Source organism: Vulpes vulpes, chromosome 11 (assembly GCF_048418805.1).
Source record: "Vulpes vulpes isolate BD-2025 chromosome 11, VulVul3, whole genome shotgun sequence".
NCBI lineage: Eukaryota > Metazoa > Chordata > Mammalia > Carnivora > Canidae > Vulpes > Vulpes vulpes.
The window spans coordinates 1,710,767-1,732,911 of record NC_132790.1 but is presented as its reverse complement, the minus strand read 5'-3'; the positions used below and the strand labels follow the sequence as shown (position 1 = coordinate 1,732,911).

The window sequence follows — 22,145 nt, the reverse complement described above, 5'->3', positions numbered from 1 at the left end:
ACTGGTTCACGGTGTAAGATGTAGTCTTTGCTGGATTCATGGGGAAAAGGAAAAAAAGAAAACTGACTCTGAACTAGATGGTTGTCTGTTGGGGTGGAGGTGCCTTCCAGGCCCAGGGTCGATGACACCTGAAAGCACGGTCTACTGAGACAAAGCCAGAGTGGTCAAAGAGAGAACCCTCTCCAGGAACTTGAACATTAAAAGCAATGGCTGCAGGTGGCGAGAGAAGCTACCAAGACCAGCAGAAAGTCCAACCCCAAAAGCCTCGTGGATGTGACCTCCAGAACTCGGAGCTGCCAGAGGAAGCTTAAGCAGGTCACGTCTGCTGCAGAAAGATCATCCTGGCAGCTGTAGAGGACAGTGGAAGGAAAGAGGGAAAGAAGAAATTCAGCCCTTCTGGAACGCGGTTTCCCTGACTGTAAAATAACGTGCACTCACTAGTTCTCAGGTCCTTTCCGAATCTATCATTACGACGCCTACTTTGGCATTCCTGATTCTGCACATTCCATGCATAATCAGTAGAAAATAAGCAACTCTTAGATTCATGTTTTTCCTATATGCGCAGGCACATTTGCTTGTGTTAGCAAGTGTGTGAATGAGCACAGACTTTTAAAACATACCCCCTTCAGAATTACAAGGGTTCAGCAATTAAGAAAGACGCATGACTTCATTTCCAAAGGTAATATTTTATGCTGTAATTGTTTATGCTCTCAATGAAGCAATGCAGCCTAGGAGACATTTAAGGGTGTGTTCTTCAAGGAGATGCTAACCCAACGAGTTGGTAAAGAGACGGCACAAAACGCTGGTGTGAAAACACCACACCACGACGAAAGGCAGGTGTGGCTGAAATTATACATCCTTCAAGGGGTAACTTTACAAAATAAAAATAGTTAGGCTAATTCAATATTTTCTAATATCGAAACAAGTTGTTCCACTTGGTTCTGGAGTTGTTTTTTTTTTTTTTTTTGCCTTTTTAAACGCAGCCTGGTTTTCGAGTGTAGGATGCACCCTAAAGAGAAAAATGTAACACGCTTGAAATCTGGAAGTAACGTTTACTAAATGGTCAAGAAAAAAAATGAATGCCAAAGAGAAAAAGAACATTTCTTTCTATAGTTTGATCAAGTACACTAGCATCTGGCATCCCATGGAACAGACAAGGGTTAAACTCTAATATTCCTTGTTTTCTTGCTACTTAACGGGTGTTCTCAGGCATTCTTCGGGTGTCAACAGCTGTTCTGGTAACCCTAACGATGACAAAACAGTGCTCATTACCAGCCAAGACACACAGACAGAATGGTATTTCAATAGTCCATTTAACTCCAACAAGAAGTATTGTACGGATTGTCAGCTGGGCAGATTGGAAACACTCAATTACTTCATCCTAGCAGACAAAATGCACTATTCATAAAGAAATCAATCCAGCAGCATTTATTATGGTAAATATTCTAATTAACTAAACGGTTTATGTTTTATTATGGCTACACTTATTAACACCACTGATAGGAAAACATTACTTCATGGCCCTGCCTGCAAACGCGCACACCCACGAAAACTTCTGTTTAGACGCGCATTTTTTTTTTGAACTTCAACTCACAACCAATTAATGGGTTATGAAATCATTTTAATGGACCATAGCCAACTTTTTTTTTTCCACATTTAAATAGGAAAGACTAGAATAGGATAGAAAAAAAAATCAGAATACATCAAATGTAATAACAGTAAGTACTGTTTCGGGAAATTCTGGTTTCAGCGTGTGTTTCTGCCTTACTGCCACGTCTCAAGTTCACACGTATCGTCTGTGAAATATAGTCAGAACCACGAATTCAAGGGTTTGGCTATTAAAGCCAAATACTTCTTATTCTCCACCCGCCCCTCGATGGAGTCACAACTACAGCTGCTTTCCCAGCACAAGATCGGCTCAATGCATTTAGTAAACTTGAAAGTCTTCCTTCACCTATAAACTTCCCTCTTGGAATTGCTTTGCTATATACCCCATAGATTTTGGACCATTGTGTTTTCAATTTTCTCTGGTCCCATGGTATTTTTGTTTGTCTGTTTTTAATTTCTTCTTTGATCTCTTCATCGACCCATTGGTGGTTCAGCAGCAATGCTGTTTAGTCTCCACATGTTTGCGTCTCTTCCAGTTTTCTCCTTATAATCGATTTCTAGTTTCATTCTGTTGTGGTAGGAAAAGATGCTGGAGATGTCTTCAACCTTCTTAGATTTACTGAGACTCGTTTTCTGACCTAACATGTGGTCTATCCTGGGAAATGGTTCGTGTGAACTTAAGAAGTTTTTGAACACAAGGCTCTGTACATAGCTACTCAGTCCGTCTGGGTTAAGGCCAGTGTTTTCTTATGAATTTTGTCATATTATCTTCCATTGATGTAAGTGGGCTGTTGAGGTGTCTACTATTACTGTACTACTGTCAATCTCTCCCTTTGTGTCTGCTAATATTGCTTCATATGCTATATTGACATGTGTCACATACTCTGGTTGGATTAGTCCTTTTATTATGTAATTCCCTTGTCTCTTGCTATAGCCTTTGTTTTAAAGTCTATTTTGTCTGATACACGTATTACTATCCCAGCTTTATTTTTGTTTCTGATTATATGAAATATCTTTTTCCATCCCCTTACTTCCGGCCTGTGTGTCTTTAGATCTCAGGTGAGTCTCTGGTAGGGAGCATACAGATGGGACTTATTTTTTATCCATTCAGCCACCCTGTGTCTTTTGATTAAAGCAATTAGTCCACTTACAATAAATAAATAAACTATAGGGCGCCTGGCTGGCTCAGTTGGAAGAATATGAGATCTTGATCTCTTGATCTCAGAGTCATGAGTTCAAGCCCCACACTGGGTGTAGAAGTTACTTTAAAAATAAATAAACTTTTGTTTAAAAGGCATTTGGTCCACTTTTTAATTTTTTAATTTTTATTTTTTTTTTTGAGAGAGAGAGTATATGTGCATGAGTGAGGAAAAGGCAGAGAGAGACTCTTAGGCTGAGCATGGAACCTGACGCAGGGCTCGATCTCACGACCCTGAGATCATGACCTGAATTGAAACCGAGAGTTGGATGCTAGTCCACTTACATTTAAAGTAATTATTGATAGGTATGTATATGTTTTTATTTGGGGCAGTATATTTTACATCTTTTTGTGTATCCCTTATTGTGATAATGGTGATTATGCCAATTTTGTCACCACTTGAACTTCATACTAGCTTTTTAAGTGACTGATCCACTATCTTTGCTATATATTTGCTTCACCAATGAGATTGTTTCCTTTCACATATTCTCTTTTTTCTATTTATGGCCTTTCTGTTTCCACTTAAAGAAGTCCCTTCTAATATTTCTTGTAAAGCTGGGTTAGTAGTGATGAACTGCTTTAGCCTTTGTTTGTCTGGGAAACTCTTTATCAATTCTGAATGATAACCTGCTGGGTAGAGTATTCTTGACTTTAAGTTTTTTCCTTTCGGCACGTTTAATATATCATGCCACTCCCTCTGGCCTGCAGTTGAGCTGAAAAACTGGCTGATGGCCCATCATGGGGTTCCCTTATATGTAACTAACTACTTTCTCTTCATGCTTTCAGAATTATCTTTAGTTTGTTTGTTTGTTTGTTTTTTACATTTTGACTATAATGTATTTTGGTGTAGATCTCTTTGGGTTCATCTTGTTTGGGGCTCTCTGTGATTCCTGGATGCAAATGTCTGTTTCCTTCCTCAAACTAAGGAAGTTTCCAGAACTACTGTTTCTCCAAATAGGTTTTCTGCCCCTTTCCCTTGCTCTTCTTCTGGGTCCCTGTGGTATGAATGCTAATATGCTTCATGTTGTCCCGGAAGATTCTTAAACTATCTTCCTTTTTAAAAATTCTTTTTTCTTTTTGAAGTTCAGTTTGGGTGATTTCTATTAACCTGTCTTCCAGATCATTAGTCCAGCTTCTGTATCATCTACCCAGTTATTTATTCCCCGTGGCGTATTTCTCACTTCTGTTACTGTATTCTTCGGCTCTAATTGGCACTTAAATATTGTCTAGCTTTCTTGAAGCTCTGTGTTCATCCATTCTTCTCTCTATGGGGATTTCTACAAGCACATGATAAATCAGTGTTTGTATATTCAATAATCATCCTAGGCAAGAAAAGCTCCAATTTCTAAGACACTGAGGCACTGACCTCATAATAATGAAACAAGAAAATTCTAAAAGATGAGGTCTAGGCCTAAACTCAGAAACAGGCTGAGATTTCAGCAACCCTTTAATGCAGGCCTTGTGGGGCAAGTGCTTCCCTTCAGGTTATGAGGCATGAAATAAATACACATACCACATACTCTCCTTTCTCCCCTCTGATGGCCATTTTTAAAAAGGCTTATAAAACATATTCTATCCTTAAAGGAATGACTCAAAATTGTAACTGAGATGACTCAATCATTTCTGTTGACTATAAGACAACAGACATTGATAATGATGGTTTATAAAAAGTTATTCAAGATATTCCCTTGGGAATGACTTAACAACTCATTACAGCCACTAATGATCTATTCCCTATAGGAGAAGCTATGCCATCCAATCTGAGGTAGTCCTCAATCTTTGAGCAAAGATCCTCAAATTTGGTTTTATAATACTCCTGGACAGCTCCATTTGTAGCAAGTCTTTAAGTTCTAAACAATATCAGAAACAAAACTTAAATTCCTTTTATTTTCTGCAATCAACATGGATCGTACGGTTCTTTATTTTTTACCTTGGACAGAGAACAATGGGCTACCCTGAAATTTGGTTTTTAAAAAAGAGAGAGACACTCACAGATATACTCTAGGAACTCCAAATTACATTCAGATTAATTGCTTTAGGTTGTTTGTTGAAGATTATCCGTCAGTTCTAAGGTTGACAATGTTTGTTGGAAGAGTTATTAATTGGTAAGGAGAGAAGAAATAATATCTTAGAAAATAAACTCCTATAAGAAAGAGAACACTTAATACCCTAACCCCCAGTGAAACCAGATACACACTTCTGACTTCACACACACACACACACACACACACACACACACACACACACACTCCAAAAAGAGTTTGACCTATAATAAAAGATTGTTGGGATCCCTGGGTGGCTCAGCAGTTGAGTACCTCCCTTCGGCTCAGGGCGTGACCCCGGGGCCTGGGATGGAGTCCCACGTCAGGCTCCCTGCATGGAGCCTGCTTCTCCCTCTGCCTCTGTCTCTGCCTCTCTCTGTGTCTCTCATGAATAAATAAATAAAATATTTTTTTAAAAAAGATTGTAAGATTGGAAAGTCAATTCAGATACCAATAAGCAAGATGCCAATAAACCCCAGCCTGCCTGGGACAACCCCAGTTTACAACTATTGTCTCAGCACATTATTCATGGTATTCCTTTTCCCTCTCAGAGGCACAGTCATTGGGATGATATATGAAATGATCATCCCACTAACAGCAGTAGGTTTGACTGAATGATGTCGAATGGGTTGTGATGGGAAGAAGTGGAAATCTTGGTTTGGGTTGGGGAAGGTTTGAATAAAAAGCTAATTCCTCCTCTATATGATACTATATGGATAATAATATGAAAAACAAGTTATCAAACATCTGTAGAGTTTGTAAATATTGCTGTGATCAACTTGCTGTTCCTCCAGCTGGACCATATGCTCTACTAGGGCAGGGTGTGTGCTTTGCTCACTACTGTGCCCAAGCCTGTGGCATACTGTGTGGCCACAGTCGAGTGAATGGCATGCCAGACACTGTGCTAAATGCTTTAATGGTCATGGTAACAAATACATACTTAGCATTTCCAAAAAAAATAAATTTTAAAAAAGACTTAATTTTCCAGTAATCTAAAGGAAGTCAATGCCCTGGTTGTGGGAGGGAAGATAGAAAGAACACAGAACATACCCTCTTTTTTACAAATTTTATAACTGACTCGATTATGGAACAATCAGGAACACAATATTTCTTATGGACAGCAAAGAGTGTTAATGACAGATTTCCTCCCAAAGCCTATTGCTGTAACCAAATAATAACCCTACATGCAAACACATTTGGGAAAAGGCAAGAAAGAGAGCAAAACATTCATTTAAATACAAGTTCCGGGACTTAAAAATAGCTTGGGAGGAATGATGTAAATTTGGATTTCAGTAAAACTAATTTTTCTTCCTCAAAATTTTAAAATACAGGCTGTGTCCTAAAAATAGCATCTCACAGAACCACTGAACTAGAAAGCATAGTGGTTAAATGCTTCCCCAGAAGCCAAACCAAATGCCCTGGGTTTGAACACAGCTCTGCTCACTCATCAGCTATATAACCCTGGGCAAGTCCCTTAATCTCTATACGTGCCTCAGTTTCCTCAACGAAATGGTGATAACACTTCTGATTTCAGAACATCGTTGTGAAGGTTAGATGATGTGACTTCCAGCCAGTGCCCAACCTAGCAACAACTAGCCCACAGCCAAAACTCAATCAAACTCTGCAATTATTATTTTGTGATTACATCACCTGATCACCATCTAATCTCACCATCTCATTTTAATAATGAGGCAACTAAGGCCCAGGAGGGTTAAATAATTAAAGAACCAAGGTCAAAATCAAAAAGATAAATTCTAAAGGCGCCTGGGTGGCTCAGTCCATTGAGCGTCCAGCTCTTGATTTTGGCTGAGGTCATGATCTCAAGGTCGGGGGGTCGAGCCCCATGTTTGGCTCCACACTTAGCAGGGACTCTGCTGGGGATTCTCTCTCCCTCTCCCTCTGCCCTTCCCCCAACTCTCACGCTCACGTGCTCTCTCTCAAAAATAAATAATCTTTAAAAAAAATAAGAAGGATAAATCCAAGTCCAGGGATCTTTCTACTCTCCTAAGCTGGAGCATGCGGCAGTGACGCTTTCGGCAACATGTCCTTGATCTTGGGAAAACAACTTCCCCAGGAGCAATGTGTTCAATGGTGCTTAGATTCTGAGGTTAATGGGTAAGCAGTTGGCAGAGCCCCTCGCTGTAGTTCAACTGATGAACGAATGTCACAAACAAAACACAGAAACAAATAAACCAATACTACCTGTACTCAACCAAGCACATGGATGAAAAATCTCTTCTTACTTATTAAGAATATTGGTCCTTGAAGTTGTAAGCTTAAAATGATGCAAACTGCTAAAGTGGAATTCTAGATACCTCTACAAGATGTGGATGCACCAGTGGTGATACGTCAGTTGAACTTAAAGAATTTGTACCTATTGCCCTTACTGATCCACAAATCTTTGTTGGCAGGATGGATAAACTGTCCCTGTGATCTTAAAAAAAAAGTAAAAATAAAAGGGGAAGGGGAGCTGAATGCAAACCAGGTAAAAAGGTAGAGAAGGGCCTCCAAAGCTAAAGGAACAACCTGCATGCAGGTGGATTCGAGAGGACAGACCAGTCAGGAAGCGGCAAGTGCCCTGGGCCGGCCGGGCTGCAGAGCTGAGGTGGGGGACAAACCCAGAATGACAGCGCAGGCCCAGACTACTGAGGACACATCCACATAACAATGAGTTTGAGGCAGAAACAAGAGGCTCTGGAAGACTTTTTTTTAAAGGAACATAAGGAAGGTGGATTTACAAAGAAATCCTGGTGGATGGGTACGATGTCTACAGTCGGACCCCCCTTACTGAGATGGCAGGCGGCATCCTCCACTGGCCGGACGGGGGGGGGGTGGCAGTGGCGGCACTGGGGACACCAGCCAGGGACACCGTAGGAGGGCGCGAAGGTCACAGCGTGCGGGGCCGAACCGCGCTCCCTTTCCCGGGGCCCTTGGGGGAACGGCTCCTCTGACCAGTCCGAGACAGCTGTGTTCCTCCTGCAGGCGTGGCCTTTCCCCCCCCCGAGGACCATGTGGACCCACGCCCTGCCTACCGGGTACCCCAACCCGTACCCTGGCCCCTCTCGCCATGAGCATCACGGGAGCAGCTGCCGGGGCTCCGGTGTGCCGGGGTCGGTTCCTGTCCGGATGGGACTCTGGGATGCTCCTGGCCTGCAATGCTCCTAGCCCAGGATGCTCCTGGCCCGGGATGCTCCTGGCCTGCAATGCTCCTAGCCCAGGATGCTCCTGGCCCGGGATGCTCCTGGCCTGCAATGCTCCTAGCCCGGGATGCTCCTGGCCCGGGATGCTCCTACATCACGATGCTCCTAGCCCAGGACGCTTCTAGCTTGGGATGCTCCTAGCCCGGGATGCTCCTGGCCCAGGACGATCCTAGCCCACAATGCTCCTGGCCCGCGATGCTCCTGGCCTGGGACACTCCTGGCCTGGGATGCTCCTAGCCCGTGATGCTTCTGGCCTGGGATGCTCCTAGTCCAGAACGCTCCTGGCCAGGGATGCTCCTACTCCACAATGCTCCTGGCCTGGGACACTCCTACCCCGGGATGCTCCCGGCCCGCAACACTCCTGGTCCACGGTGCTCCTGGCCCGGGACACTCCTAGCCCAGGATGCTCTTAGCCCAGGATGCTCCTAGCCCGCGATGCTCCTGGCCTGGGATGCTCCTGCCCCGCGATGCTCCTAGCCCAGGACACTCCTACCCGGGACGCTCCTAGCCCACAATGCTCCTGGCCTGGACACTCCTAGCCGGTGATGCTCCTGGCCCGGGATGCTCCTAGCCCAGGGCGCTCCAAGCCTGTGATGCTCCTGGCCCACAATGCTCCTGGCCTGGGACACTCCTAGCCCATGATGCTCCTAGCCCAGGATGCTCTTAGCCCAGGACGCTCCTAGCCCGCGATGCTCCGGGTCTTCTCAGGCACCGATTCTGTATTTTATGCTCCACCCTTAGAGGCGATCTTAAATTCCTTTTTAGAATAAGGTAGGATCACGCTGGCATTGTGTGAGCACCCCCTGGGGGCCTGGCACTCCCAGGGGACAGAAACAGGTGGCCCGAGGGGGCCCGCGGAGGAGGGGTGGAGGCGGGGAGCCGCTGGAGGGGTGCTGAGGCCTGGAGGCAAGGCCGTCGCCCGGGGGCACAGGGGAAAGGAAGGGAAGAGCCCTCCGAGAGGCAGGGCAGCGGGGCCTCGCGACTAGGGCCCGAGAACCAAGGGACCAAGGGTGACCGCGGCAGGGAGCCGGTGCTTGGTCCGCAGCGCACGGCAGTGATGCCCGGGCCCGGCCCAGCGAGGGGGGCGCACAGCCCAGAGGACGCGAGGGCCCAGCAGGGAGGGACGGTCAGGGAGGCGCGGCGCAGTCCGGGGGCGCAGTCCGGGGACGCGTCGCCGGGGCGGGCACTCCCCTGTCCCAGGCCGCCAAGTCATCAGTAACTATACTGGCCACGGGATTTGGTAATTAGATCATTTGTCAATAGGCTTATCGCGGCGTGAATCTCATGAATATTAACCATAACTAGAATTCTGCCCCCCTCTTATTCGGGCTCTGGGAAGAGAACAAAGGGAGAGAATCTCCTGAGGTAACTGGGCAAGATTTAAAAGAGAAAAGGGAAGGAACAGGAGGTTTAAAGAGGATGTGTGTAAACATGCGAGCAAGAGCCCGCCGGAGGTGGAACGGCCTGGGCTGGGACCCGACGCACAGGGACACACGGGGCGAGGGCCACCGCGCGCCTGGGCCTCCCGCAGGGGCCCCGGGGGGGGGCTCCGAGCACAGGGCACCCCTCGGGTCCCTCCACCCGCCTCCACCCCCGGCTCACTCCCACCTCGCATGTGTTCCTTCCACCCCTCGTCACAACTATCTATTTTGTTCCTAATGTGTTTTCCCAGCTCGGGCTCAGCTACGGTAATTAATTCAAATACACCATCACTTAAGTGCCAATCAAAGCTCCATCGAGATCTAAGAAGAACAATAGTGTGCTTATAGGCACCGTCTATTAATTCAAATTACCAGTTGAGTCACTACATGCCAACAATTAAGCAATGACACACACACAGATTATGCTCCACGGTAATGCAGCTAACCCAGAGCTCTCAGGACGAGCTGTCCCGGTGGCTAAGTGCCCCAGCGGGCGAGGGGTCCCCCGGCCCACAGAGGGCCAGGCATCCGAGCAGCTCTTGATAACAGCTCGTTTTCTTTCTTTCTTTCTTTCTTTCTTTCTTTCTTTCTTTCTTTCTTTCTTTCTTTCTTTCTTTCTTTTTTTTTTTTTTTTTAAAAAAAAAGATGTATTTATTTATTCATTCATGAGAGAGACAGAGAGAGAGGCAGAGACCCAGGCAGAGGGAGGAGCAGGCTCCATGCGGGGGGCCCGACACAGGACTCGATCCTGGGTCTCCAGGATGCCCTGGGCCGAAGGCAGGCGCTAAACCGCTGCGCCACCCAGGGATCCCCAACAGCTCTTTTTCACTGTGCTGGGCCCCCACGAGGAGCTCCAACGCTGTGGTAAACAGCACAACACCCCGTCCTTCCCTCCCCACCCCAATCCCTCATCCACACCCACCCTCTCTCCCCACCAGAGCGGCCGCCAAGTGGGTCTCCCTGCTGCCATCCTTATCCCTTCCACTTGCTCCCTACACGTGGGCTGTCAACATCATGCCCGTGTCCTATGGCTCATTAGCCTCAGGTCTTGGGCGAATTCTCGGTCACGGTGGTTCAAGACCAAAATAACGCTCTATGTAGCAAAGCTCTGTCCCTCCGGCGAGCACAAATGGAAAGGCGCTCCGTGCATCAGGAGATCTGATGCTACCCCAGATGGGCTGTCTCTACAGGCCCCTAGTTACCCCCGTCCACACAGCCCTTTCCTCCCAATCCCCATGTTTGACCTTGCTTTCCAAGTGCTCAGCAACAAAACAAGTACAGTTGACCCTAAAACAACACAGGGGTTAGTTAGGGGCACCAACCTCCCCCTCTGCTCCCCAAAGATCCAAGAATGACGTCGGACACCCCACTTGACGGCTAATAGCCTCCTGTTGACCAGAGCTTTACCAGTAGCATAAACAGTCAAGTTTAAAAACACAAAGTTTTTATGTTACATGTAGCAAATACTTTATTCTTACAATAAAGGAAGCCAGAGAAGAGAAAACGTTACGGGGGGTGGGGATCGAGAGGCAGAGGGAGACGGAGAACCTTAAGCAGGCTCCACTCCCAGCACGGACCCCGAATCGGGGCTCGATCTCACAACCCCGTGATCATGGCCTGAGCCGAAATCAAGAGTCTGCCACTTAATCAACTGAGCCACCCAGGCGCCTTGAAGAGAGAACATTATTAAGAAAATCGTAAGGAAGAAAAAAATACCTTTTCATGAAAATACAACCAGTGTTGTTCAGGGATCACCGTATTTTGCCTAGAAAGTTACACGTCTCCCAGAAGCCTCGTGCAGTGGAATGCACCTGCACAGACGGTGGGAAAGCAGCGGGACGGGGGCGTGCGGAAAGGGCCAGCCTGCTCTGGCCAGGAGCGTCCGGCCCAGCCAAGGCCCCGGCAGATGCAAGGCGGCCACTGCTGCTACCTGAGTGACACCAACAGAGGGAAACGAAGAAAACCAGAAACCACGGAAGAGTAGTGGACAGGAAACAAGGGAGTTTATTTTATTATTTTATTTTACTCTTATTTTATTTTATATTTTATTTTATTAATTTTATTCTATTCTATTTTATTTTTGAAGATTTTATGTATTTATTCATGAGAGACACAGAGAGAGAGAGAGGGGTAGAGACACAGGCAGAGGGAGAAGCAGGCTCCATGCAGGGAGCCCGACGCGGGACTCGATCCTGGGACTCTAGGACCACGCCCCGGGCCGCAGGCAGTGCTAAACCGCTGCTGGGCCCCCCAGGGACCCCCACGAAGGAGTTTTAGATACAGAAGAGCTCGCACAGGAGCCAGTATGTGGACGCCCCAGGAGCGGCCTACAGCGCGGCACAGGCCTGCAGGGGCTCCCGCCGCTCACGGTGCCAAAGCTAAGCCTCCCCCCCAAGGTCGAGACATCCTCTCAGTCACCACCCCCTTGACCCCGCTGTGCGCAGGGCAGCTGCCCCCAGACCCGGGCGGCCCTCCCCTCCCCGCACCCCAGCCCGGGTGTCCCCACTTCTGCGCACCCAGACCAGCGCCACTCAACACGGGGACGGGTCCATGAACTGCTCACGTGCCCCGAGAGACCAGCAGATACCGAAGAGTCCACATCCGAGCAACTCCATAAAGTCATTTTATGCCCTCCCCCCCGCAAAAAAAAAAAAAAAAAGAAAAAAAAAAAGAAAAAGAAAAAGAAAAAGAAAACTTTGGGTTGGTATTTTTCCATTGTATTTTTTTTCTTTTTTTCCCACTTTATTTTCCTAAAAGTTAATCCGCATCGTGTTTACAGACCATCAAACCACACGGGTCCAGGTAAACGCACTGGCCCGTCAGCCAGGCACTGTGAGGCACACCGCCCTCGACCCCTCACATGGGACGCCCCTCTGCTGCTTCCCCCACAACCCAACCTAGTTCTCCTCGACGTGGACTTTCCCCCAATACGTGTACCCATCATCCCTGTGGCTGCTGAGGCCTCTTAGGGAATGAGACAGCGCCGGCCCGGGAATGTGGTACCACCCGCCAATACAGCCCCGAATCCCACACACCTGGGGAAACCATGTTCTAGAACATGTGCAACGCACCCATCAACTTATTTTAAAAGGAGGCACCGGGGATCCCTGGGTGGCTCAGCAGTTGAGCACCTGCCTTGGGCCTGGGGCATGACCCTGGGGTTCTGGGATCAAGTCCCCCATCGGGCTCCCTGCATGGAGCCTGCTTCTCCCTCTGCCTGTGTCTCTGCCTCTCTCTCTGTGCCTCTCATGAATAAATAAATAAACACTTAAAAAAAAACTGTCAAGCACTAAAAACTTATTCTAAGAAATGTTCTAAAACCATCTACGTACCCAGGAAATTTATCTTCTAAGAATGGGAGTTTCATTCGTTTTGGTGAAAAGCGAAGTCACTTATAAAACTACAATATGTATGGCACAGTTTTTCCTCCATAATTTTTCATCCTGGGTTGGGGGTGGGGGGTGGAGAAAAGAAAATCTCAGGAAAATGTCTGATAGCAGTAAAGGTGTTTCCGAGGAGCCCTACAATTGTCATAATTATAGTTTACAACACGGTAGTGAAAAATCACTACTAGACCGCTTACCCTTGTCGCGGGTATTAACGATGTTGTTTGTTCCCAATGCTATCCTGCAACCGTCACACGCTTGAGAAAGGACCATAAACATCCAGGCCTAAATATCATGTGTTTGCAAACCCTGTATCTGTATGATATACCCGAGTCTTTGCACTATAACCAGGAGGGGGGCGGGTGGAGGTGTTTGGGAGGCTGAGAGGGAGACACTAAAAAACCTGGCACATCTGCAGATTTGGTTACTAACTAGTTTTAATTTCAAATACCAGCCCCCCTTCCCCATTTTATGTTGGTTCTTCCCTCATTTCTACCCAATATTTAGGCAGCAACGTGAGCCATAGAAGTTGGAATGGCTCTTCAATTTGGGGGATAGCCAGGCTAAAATGTTTGGCCCAGAGTGCAAACTGCCACTTACGTGGCTGAGCCAGGACAACCAATGTAAACATGTAAGTTAGTCCAAATATACACACACTCGTTCTTTATTTTAAAACTGATTTTGCATCTTAGTAATGTCTTCCTTAAAAATAGCCAAGGAACCCTACTGTTTGGGCCTTTTTTTTTTTTCTTTAATAAATTGCTGTTTTGAAAAAAAATCATGATTATCCATGCATGGTGCACAGACCAATGACAAGCTATGACATGCTATTTTCTAGCATTGAAAAAAGTTTCAAAATGGTACCTAGGAGCAATCATTAAAAGGGATGTGTCTCCATAAAAATGCACTCTCTACGGAGTGCTTTTAAATAAACAGTGAGTTAAGACTGAGAAAGAGTGGCTGTTTTTACTGAATGTCACCTGGGCAGGTATTTCCTGCTAAGAAGAGCAATGAAGTTTGTCCTTCCAGTCCTCGTCACGCTAGGCACGGGGAAAAGATGCTCCCACCGCTCAAGTCTATGGGTTTTTACCTAAATCTCATCTGAGTCGGATGTTTGTGTGTGTTGATGCTAAATGAAGCCGCAGAGATGATCTAGCTCATCCAACCCCACCCCTGCCCCCAGAGCTTGTACTGATGAATAAATCTAAGCCCCAAAATGAGACAATCGCTTTTTTCAAAGCCCACACCACCAGAATCGAAACCAGAATCTAGGTCTCAGCATTTCCTACACTCCTTCCACAACAAACTGGTAACTAATGTGTATCACACACAAAATCTAAATCAGAAGACTGACGAGAAAAATAGCCAAACAAATGAAAATCTACAAAGAACATCGATTTTCCTTACCTAAGAACTGAAGAATGGAGAGCGATGATTCTCAACCAAGGGCAATGTTGTCCCCTGGGGAGACATGGGGCAGGGTCTGGAGATATTTGTAGTTATCTCCACAACTGGAGAAGTGGGGTTGTTACTGGCATCCCGTGAATGGAGGCGAGGGATGGTGCTAAACCTCGTACAATGCACGGACGGGCCCTGTGACGGTTAACTGTGTGTGTCGATGTGACTAGGCCCCGGGGTGCCCAGAGAGGTAGTTACACATTATTCTGGATTTGAATCTGCAGATTGAATAAAGTTGCTCGCTCTGCCCGGAGTGGGTGGGCCTCACCTTAGCTGTCGAAGGCCTGAGCAGAACAGGAATGTAGAGTAAGGGTCAACGGTTCCCTCCGCCCAACTTCACACTGGGACATCGGTCTCCTCCTGGCCCGGAATCCGGACTCAGACTGGACCTATGCTGTTAGCTCTCCTGCATCTCTAGCTTGGCAACTGCGTCTCTTGGGACTTCTCAGCCTCTAGAGAAGAGTCAGTCTCTCATAGAGTCATATCCTCCTGGGTTCTGTTTCTCGGGAGAACTCCCATAATACAGACTCCCACGATAAAGATCACCCAGTGCAAACTGCCAAGGCTAAGGCTGAAAGGCTCTGGCAGCCAAATCCTGACGTTTTCATAGTAAAGATGCTGTATGTACCATAAATGGCATCATTTTAACCGTTTCTAAGCATGCCGTTGAGTGGCACGAAGCAAATTCCCGCTGCCGTGCAACCGCCACCACCATCCAACCACAAAACTTTTTTTTACCTTCCCAAACTGAAACTCCGTACTGCTTTGATAATAATCCTCCGTTCCCTACTACCTACCACCCCCAGCCCCTGACAACCACCGTCCGACCGACCGGCGCTGGGAATCTGACTCCTCTAGGCACCTCATATGAATGGAACTATCCAGTATTTGTCCTTTTGTGACTGGCTTGCTTCACTGAACAGAATGTCCTCAGAGTTCATCCACACGACAGTACGTGTCAGGATTTCCCTCCTTTTTGAGGCTGGATGCGATCCCACTGTGCGTACACGCCACATTTGGTCTATCCATCTGGATCGATGGGCACTTGGGTGGCTTCTGCTTCTGACTATTGCTAATAAGGCTCCCATGAACACATGTGTGCAAATATCTCTTCAGGGCTCTGCTTTCAAATCTTTGGGGTACATTTGCAGGAGAACTGCTGGATCATATGGTTCGTTTTAAAATTTTTGAGGAACTAGCATAGCAGCTGCACCATTTTACATTCCTTCAAGTGCATTCTGACCACCAGTTTCTGAAGTCTTCTTCTGTCTACCTCTCTCTGCTCTCCTTCTTTCCTATACCCTGGCCCTTTCATGAAGCAGGTAGCAAACCAATACTTTTAAGATCAGAGTACTCTTAAAGAAACCCTAAGGAATGATTGTTTTTTAAAAATCTGAATAGTAAGGGATCCCTGGGTGGCACAGCGGTTTAGCGCCTGCCTTTGGCCCAGGGCGCGATCCTGGAGACCCGGGATCGAATCCCATGTCGGGCTCCCTGCATGGAGCCTGCTTCTCCCTCTGCCTGTGTCTCTGCCTCTCTCTCTCTCTCTCTCTCTCTCTCTATCATGAATAAATAAATAAAATCTTTAAAAAAAAATCTGAATAGTAAAAAAAATAAATAAAAATAAATAAATAAATAAAAATTAAAAAAAAAATCTGAATAGTCACCTATTTTCCTTGAGGAACAATTTCTACAATGCATCTTAACCAGGGTGAAGGGGTGTGAAGAGCGTACAAAGAAATACATCTGCATGCCCAGCAGATGACCCTTCCCTGAATCCATTCTTTTAAAAAAATAATTTAAAAAAAATTAAATACATAAATAAAGATTTTAAGTTAAAAAAATAAAATAAAATCAATCTCGGGGCACCCTGGTGGTTCAGTTGGTTAAGCATCTGCCTTTAGCTCAGTCAGGCCTGGGATCGAGCTGAGCAGGGAGCCTGCTTCTCCCTCTGCCTCCCCCTGCTTGTTGTCGTTTTCACTCGCTCTTTCTCTCTCAAATAAATAAATCTTTTTAAAAATTTTAAAGTACTCTCTGCCCCCGACATGGGGCTTGAACGTACAACCCCAAGACCAAGACTCACATGCTCTACCGACTACGCCTGCCAGGCGCACCACTCCAGGCCACCTGACTCCAGTCTGTGAAACCTGATAGAGATAATCCCACATAACATTTGGAGTTTTCTCTGTGGCACCTTCTTCCAGAAAAAGAGTTTTAGGATTTTTGCAATCCTGTATTTATGGAAAAAATTCTGGTATTAAGAGGGGACAGTGAATACTTGGCCCAAACTCAGTCATTTCTAGGAGTTAATTCTTGGAGAAATGTAGCTTGACATACTTTACCTACAGGACAAGCAGCCCAAGACACTCAGAAAGAGTCTGAATTCCAATTAATGTGTCCTTGATCCCACAAAGGACTTTAGGCTTCTCCTGATTTTTAACTAAGAAGTACTACATAAAGCTGTGCGAGAGGGTGATGAGGCAATCTTTCACAAACCTAGGACTCCTGAAAGCAGTGGTTCTCAAAGTGGGCTCTCAGGATGGGCAGCATCAGTATCGCCTATGAATTTTATTTTTTTAAAGATTTTATTTATTTATTCATGAGAGAGACACACACAGAGAGAGAGAAAGAGAGAGACAGAGACAGAGACAGAGACACAGGAGGAGGGAGAAGCAGGCTCCATGCAGGGAGCCCGATGTGGGACTCGATCCCAGGACTCCAGGATCATGCCCTGGGCTGAAGGCAGGCACTAAACTGCTGGGCCACCCAGGGATCCCCTTGCCTAGGAATTTATTAGAAGTGCATGTTATCGGGCCCTACCCCAGGTCTACTGAATCAAAAACCTAGGCAGAGGGTGGCTACCTGAGTTATACTTAGCCCTTCTCCTGGTGATTCAAATACACATTACAGGGACCCAACTGCCTACAGACCTTACAAAAAAGCAGTTTTATCCTCCTGCTATTGCTTGTATTTCTCCACGACCTTGTGAAGCAGGAAGAGCTAGGCAGCGTCCCTTTTTAAAAGTGAGGAAACCAAGGCCCAGATCACCTGACTTGTCTAAAGTGACATAACTAAGGAAATGGAGAATTAGAACAAATTAGTTTTAGTATTATGTAATGTGTAGGGCTAGAAAAAAAAAATGGGTATCACATAGCCAAGCAGTGTCATTATCTAGAGGAGGCAGCCAGAAGCCCAGAAGGCTCCACGATCTGAGTAAGACCACACAGCATCATCATGGGAAGCTCATTCCCCAACAAAGCACTTCTCTAACAGTAAGTACCTCCTCAAACGATGAGTCGCCTTGTATTCCCCTGCGGCGTGGGTGGTAAGTACTCAGCTTGGGACCAACTGGGTATTTCACCAAAAAAGTAGCAAAGATGACTAAGCAGGGCTCCCCAGCACGACGGAGAGAAACAGGCTCCCCAGCACGATGGAGACACACAGGCTCCCCAGCACGACGGAGAGACACAGGCCCCCCAGCACGACGGAGAGACACAGGCCCCCCAGCACGACAGAGAGACACAGGCCCCCAGCACGATGGAGAGACACAGGCTCCCCAGCACTACGGAGACACACAGGCCCCCCAGCACGACGGAGACACACAGGCTCCCCAGCACGACGGAGACACAGGCCCCCCAGCACGATGGAGAGACACAGGCTCCCCAGCACGACGGAGACACACAGGCCCCCCAGCACGACGGAGAGACACAGGCTCCCCAGCACAATGGAGAGACACAGGCCCCCCAGCACGATGGAGACACACAGGCTCCCCAGCACGATGGAGACACACAGGCCCCCCAGCACGACGGAGAGACACAGGCTCCCCAGCACAATGGAGAGACACAGGCCCCCCAGCATGATGGAGACACACAGGCCCCCCAGCACGATGGAGACACACAGGCTCCCCAGCACGACGGAGACACACAGGCTCCCCAGCACGACGGAGACACACAGGCTCCCCAGCACGACGGAGACACACAGGCTCCCCAGCACGACGGAGAGACACAGGCTCCCCAGCACGATGGAGACACACAGGCTCCCCAGCACAGGCTCCCCAGCACAACGGAGAGAAATGAACCGAGAGGGAGAGCATCGAGAGGATTACCCATGTGGGGTAAATAATACAACTCATGGTTCTGTAGGGGCAGCAAAAATGAGAAGACCGTGAGCTAGGACCTAATTCTTTTCTTTTTCCTTTTAAAGACTGATTGGTTGATTGACATCTCGTATTAAATAGAGAGGGGGGAAAGAGAGAGTCCCCAAGCAGATTCCCTGCTCAATGAGGAGCCTGACATGGGGCTCCATCCCAGGACCCCAAGATCGTGACCTGGGCTGAAACCAAGAGTGGGACGCGTAACCAACTGAGCCACCAGGTGCCCCCAAGTCTTTCCTGCCGGGGACCAACAGAGAAGCCAGCAGATGACAGTATTAGTGAGGGGTCGCACACCGCAGGAGGAACAGAGGTTGTACGAGAAGAGGGGAGCTTAGGGACCTACAGGCAGCGGTGAGGAGCGGCAAGAACTTCAATGCTAAGATTTTAATGGCATGAGAAAATGAGCAACACATAACCCAAAGGCTGCAGGGAAGCAGTGTCCTCAAGGAAGAACCAGTGAAGAGGCTGTGGGGGTAGGAGAGAGCATCAGCCCAAGGAGAGTTTGGGAGAACATGGGGCACGGATTTGGGATGGAGAGGAGGAATGAGAAGTCACGTCAGGAGATAAGAGGCACAAACCAGCTCCAACACACGTCTTCCGGGAAGTCTACGATCCTAGCAAAATGACTCACTTTCCCCGGGGGATGAAAATGCTTCTGAAGACTCCAGGAGCTAACAAACTGAACCTCAGTAAACGCCGTGCTCAGCTGAAACTGAATCCCATGCAGCTACACAACTCACTTACGTAGTGAGTCACAAACACGTATTTTGCGGACCTCACCTCTCCATTGTAATGCAGTGGCTTCTGTAAAGTCCGTTAAAAACTGCCTATGACGTCATCATCTTTCAGAACATACCTGAGAGCAGGTAACGAGTTCAGTGTTATTACTGCTATGCTGCCCATAAAGAAACGCAGAAGTTGAGCTTTCCCAGGGTTACGGAGCAAGACAGAGCCAGGCCTGAGAAGACCTGAACTGTGACCTGTGACAACGGCTCTCAAAGGCCAAGTCAATACTGCAGGCTGTTGGCAGATGCTCCACGATGCACGGCGGGGTCATGATGGTTGCGTCCTAGGCCAAAGAGGAAGAGAAGGCTGCAGGGGAAACCATTTATTCTCATTAAATTATCCCTGGAACCTCAGCCCTCTGCTACTTGGAAATCTGGTAAGAACAAAACTAATTGGGTAAGAAGCCAAGTTGCTAGATTCTTGCCCCTTGGCTTCATATGCAGGAATTAGGAGCCACCTTGCAAAAGAGGAAGGGAATTCACGCACATCACACATTTTCCGCATGCACGGCACGGCGCTAGACACACACACACACACACACACACACACACACACACACACACAGTCACTGAACCCGCACAACCACTGGGAAAGGCAGGCATTGTAAACACCAACTAAGGGGACAGGCTGAAGAAGGAGAAGAAACTTGCCCAAGGAGACTGGACAGGGTGCTTTGTCCATGGCACCAGCATAAAAAGCAAAACGTGGAGTCTTACAGAGGGAAAGTCCTGGCTGACCCCTGGGACCCCAAAATCCCACCTCCTGCCCCACACTAGGAGCATATCAGAGTAGGGTGGATCTGAGAGCCCCTGGGGCCCTCCCCAGCTACACCCCATTACTACACCTTCATCCAACGCCAGAGTCCTCTCCCGTTACATTCCTAGCACAGAGGGGGAGAGGCCAGAAGTCTGCAGCAAGGGGTAGGTGTCTCTGAGACCCATCGGTCCCACCTAAACAGTCCACGCATCAAAACAGCTGGAGACCCAGGCAACAGCACTGTCTTCTACTAATTACGCCGCAACTTGACCGAGCAACGGGGGAGACGCTGAAGCAGCTTACAGATGTGCATACTAACAAGCGGATGACCGTCGCCTTGTGATCTCAGACATAAAAAGCCGTTTAAAAATGTGTGCAGGGATCCCTGGGTGGCGCAGCGGTTTGGAGCCTGCCTTTGGCCCAGGGCGCGATCCTGGAGACCCGGGATCGAATCCCACGTCGGGCTCCCGGTGCATGGAGCCTGCTTCTCCCTCTGCCTATGTCTCTGCCTCTCTCTCTCTCTCTCTGTGACTATCATAAATAAATAAAAATTAAAAAAAATATATAAAAATGTGTGCAGATATGTATTACACGCACACACACATAGATGTTATTATGGAAAAGAGAACTGTGGTGCAGCGAGGACATTAACATCACCCTTTCATGATAAATTCCAGGGCATATTCATAACAGGAGTCAGACAGATTTTGTTTTCCACCACATAGTTCTATAAAAATAAACTGTCATCACAACATCCTTGTGGTAGTAAAAGGCCATATTTGCCTGCAGTTAAATCCAACAGCAGCTGCTCTATGGAAAAAGACAGCCCAATAATTGGCTTCTTTCACCTCTGTTAATCACGAACAAAAGTGTCATTCAGTTTCAAAATGGACAAAATGCTCCAATGGATGGTCAGCTAGCTGAGCCAATGGGGTGGAATAACAATAACCCTGTAGCATTTTCCTTTTTCCTTTTGTTTGGTCTTTCAAAGCCCTTAATTAAGACCTGCACAAAGCACCCCTACAGGCTTTTTTCAATGAGGCATTACACGCCTGTTTTCTTGTATTTAAAGGAAAAAAAAAATAGCAGGGATTTTCTGAAACACATTAAACAGAATACACAATTTCCATTTATTTGCAACTGAAATACTGTTAAAATTTTAGAGCTTAAATATTATCATCGGTAACAAAGCAAGTTCTTTCCATGTCGGGCTTGGGGAGCGGAGGGTGAATACGGGCTTGTGCGGAAGGGAGGTGGGGAAGGCGGGGGTGTGGGAGGAGAGAAGTGCCAACTCCTAGAAGCGTCACACAACCATCTCCCCAGAAATAAAACTGTTAGTGGACATAATTTAGAAAGACCTCGACGGGTCTCTCAAGCCCCTCAATAGCTTCACACACACACACACACATTCAGAGAAACCGCACAACGCGGGAGACAAGTTTTTGAGCAAACAACTAGACAACAGGGACGAGGGGTAACGCAAGTCATGAATCTACTTCGTACACCTTCCTTAAAAATCGTAGAAAAAGATCATTTTCCCTTTAGACAATCTCTGAAAACTTTGTACAGTTCTAGAACTGATTTCTGCCTCCAAGATCCCACCGCCCCCCCCCCCATCCTGGCCTTCCCAAAGCTTCACATAATTATGGTGGATAAGAATCAGAGTGTCTAGCTTTAAAAATATCCATAGCCTAATTAAGTTTTCATTATTCAATCTTCTTTTTTGCACGACTTAAAAAAGGCTGTTGTGTTCACTTTCAAATGCTCTGAAATACAATCTTTCCGGGTTTTAGGCCGTTCTGAAAATATCTAGTTCTGCCCATAATTTGTTCCTCCCTCCCCCTCTTGCAAATATCCTGAGTGACGGCTTAATGTGACAGCTTTCCTGCCACAATTCACCAAAGGGGAGTGGCAGGTAGGGTTCTCGGAGAATAAATACCTAACAAAGCCATCATTCTGGGGAGTTACTTCCAAACTGTCAATCCAATCCATCAAGTGGAATGTGCTCTACTATTCTCTTGTAAATGTGCTTATTTCAAACGCGGCGGCCTGGGCAGCTGCCCCGCAGAAGACTGAATGACCCAGCTCAAATGTCACCTCTGCTGCGAAGCCTTCCAGCTCCCCACAGCCCTGCAGT

General features: G+C 47.1%; 1 protein-coding gene across 1 annotated transcript in view; it reads right to left on the bottom strand.

Moving 5' to 3' along the window:
* LGR4 (leucine rich repeat containing G protein-coupled receptor 4) overlaps positions 1–22,145 on the bottom strand; it is a 101,002-nt gene that overhangs the window by 54,863 nt on the left and 23,994 nt on the right. The window lies entirely within an intron of this gene.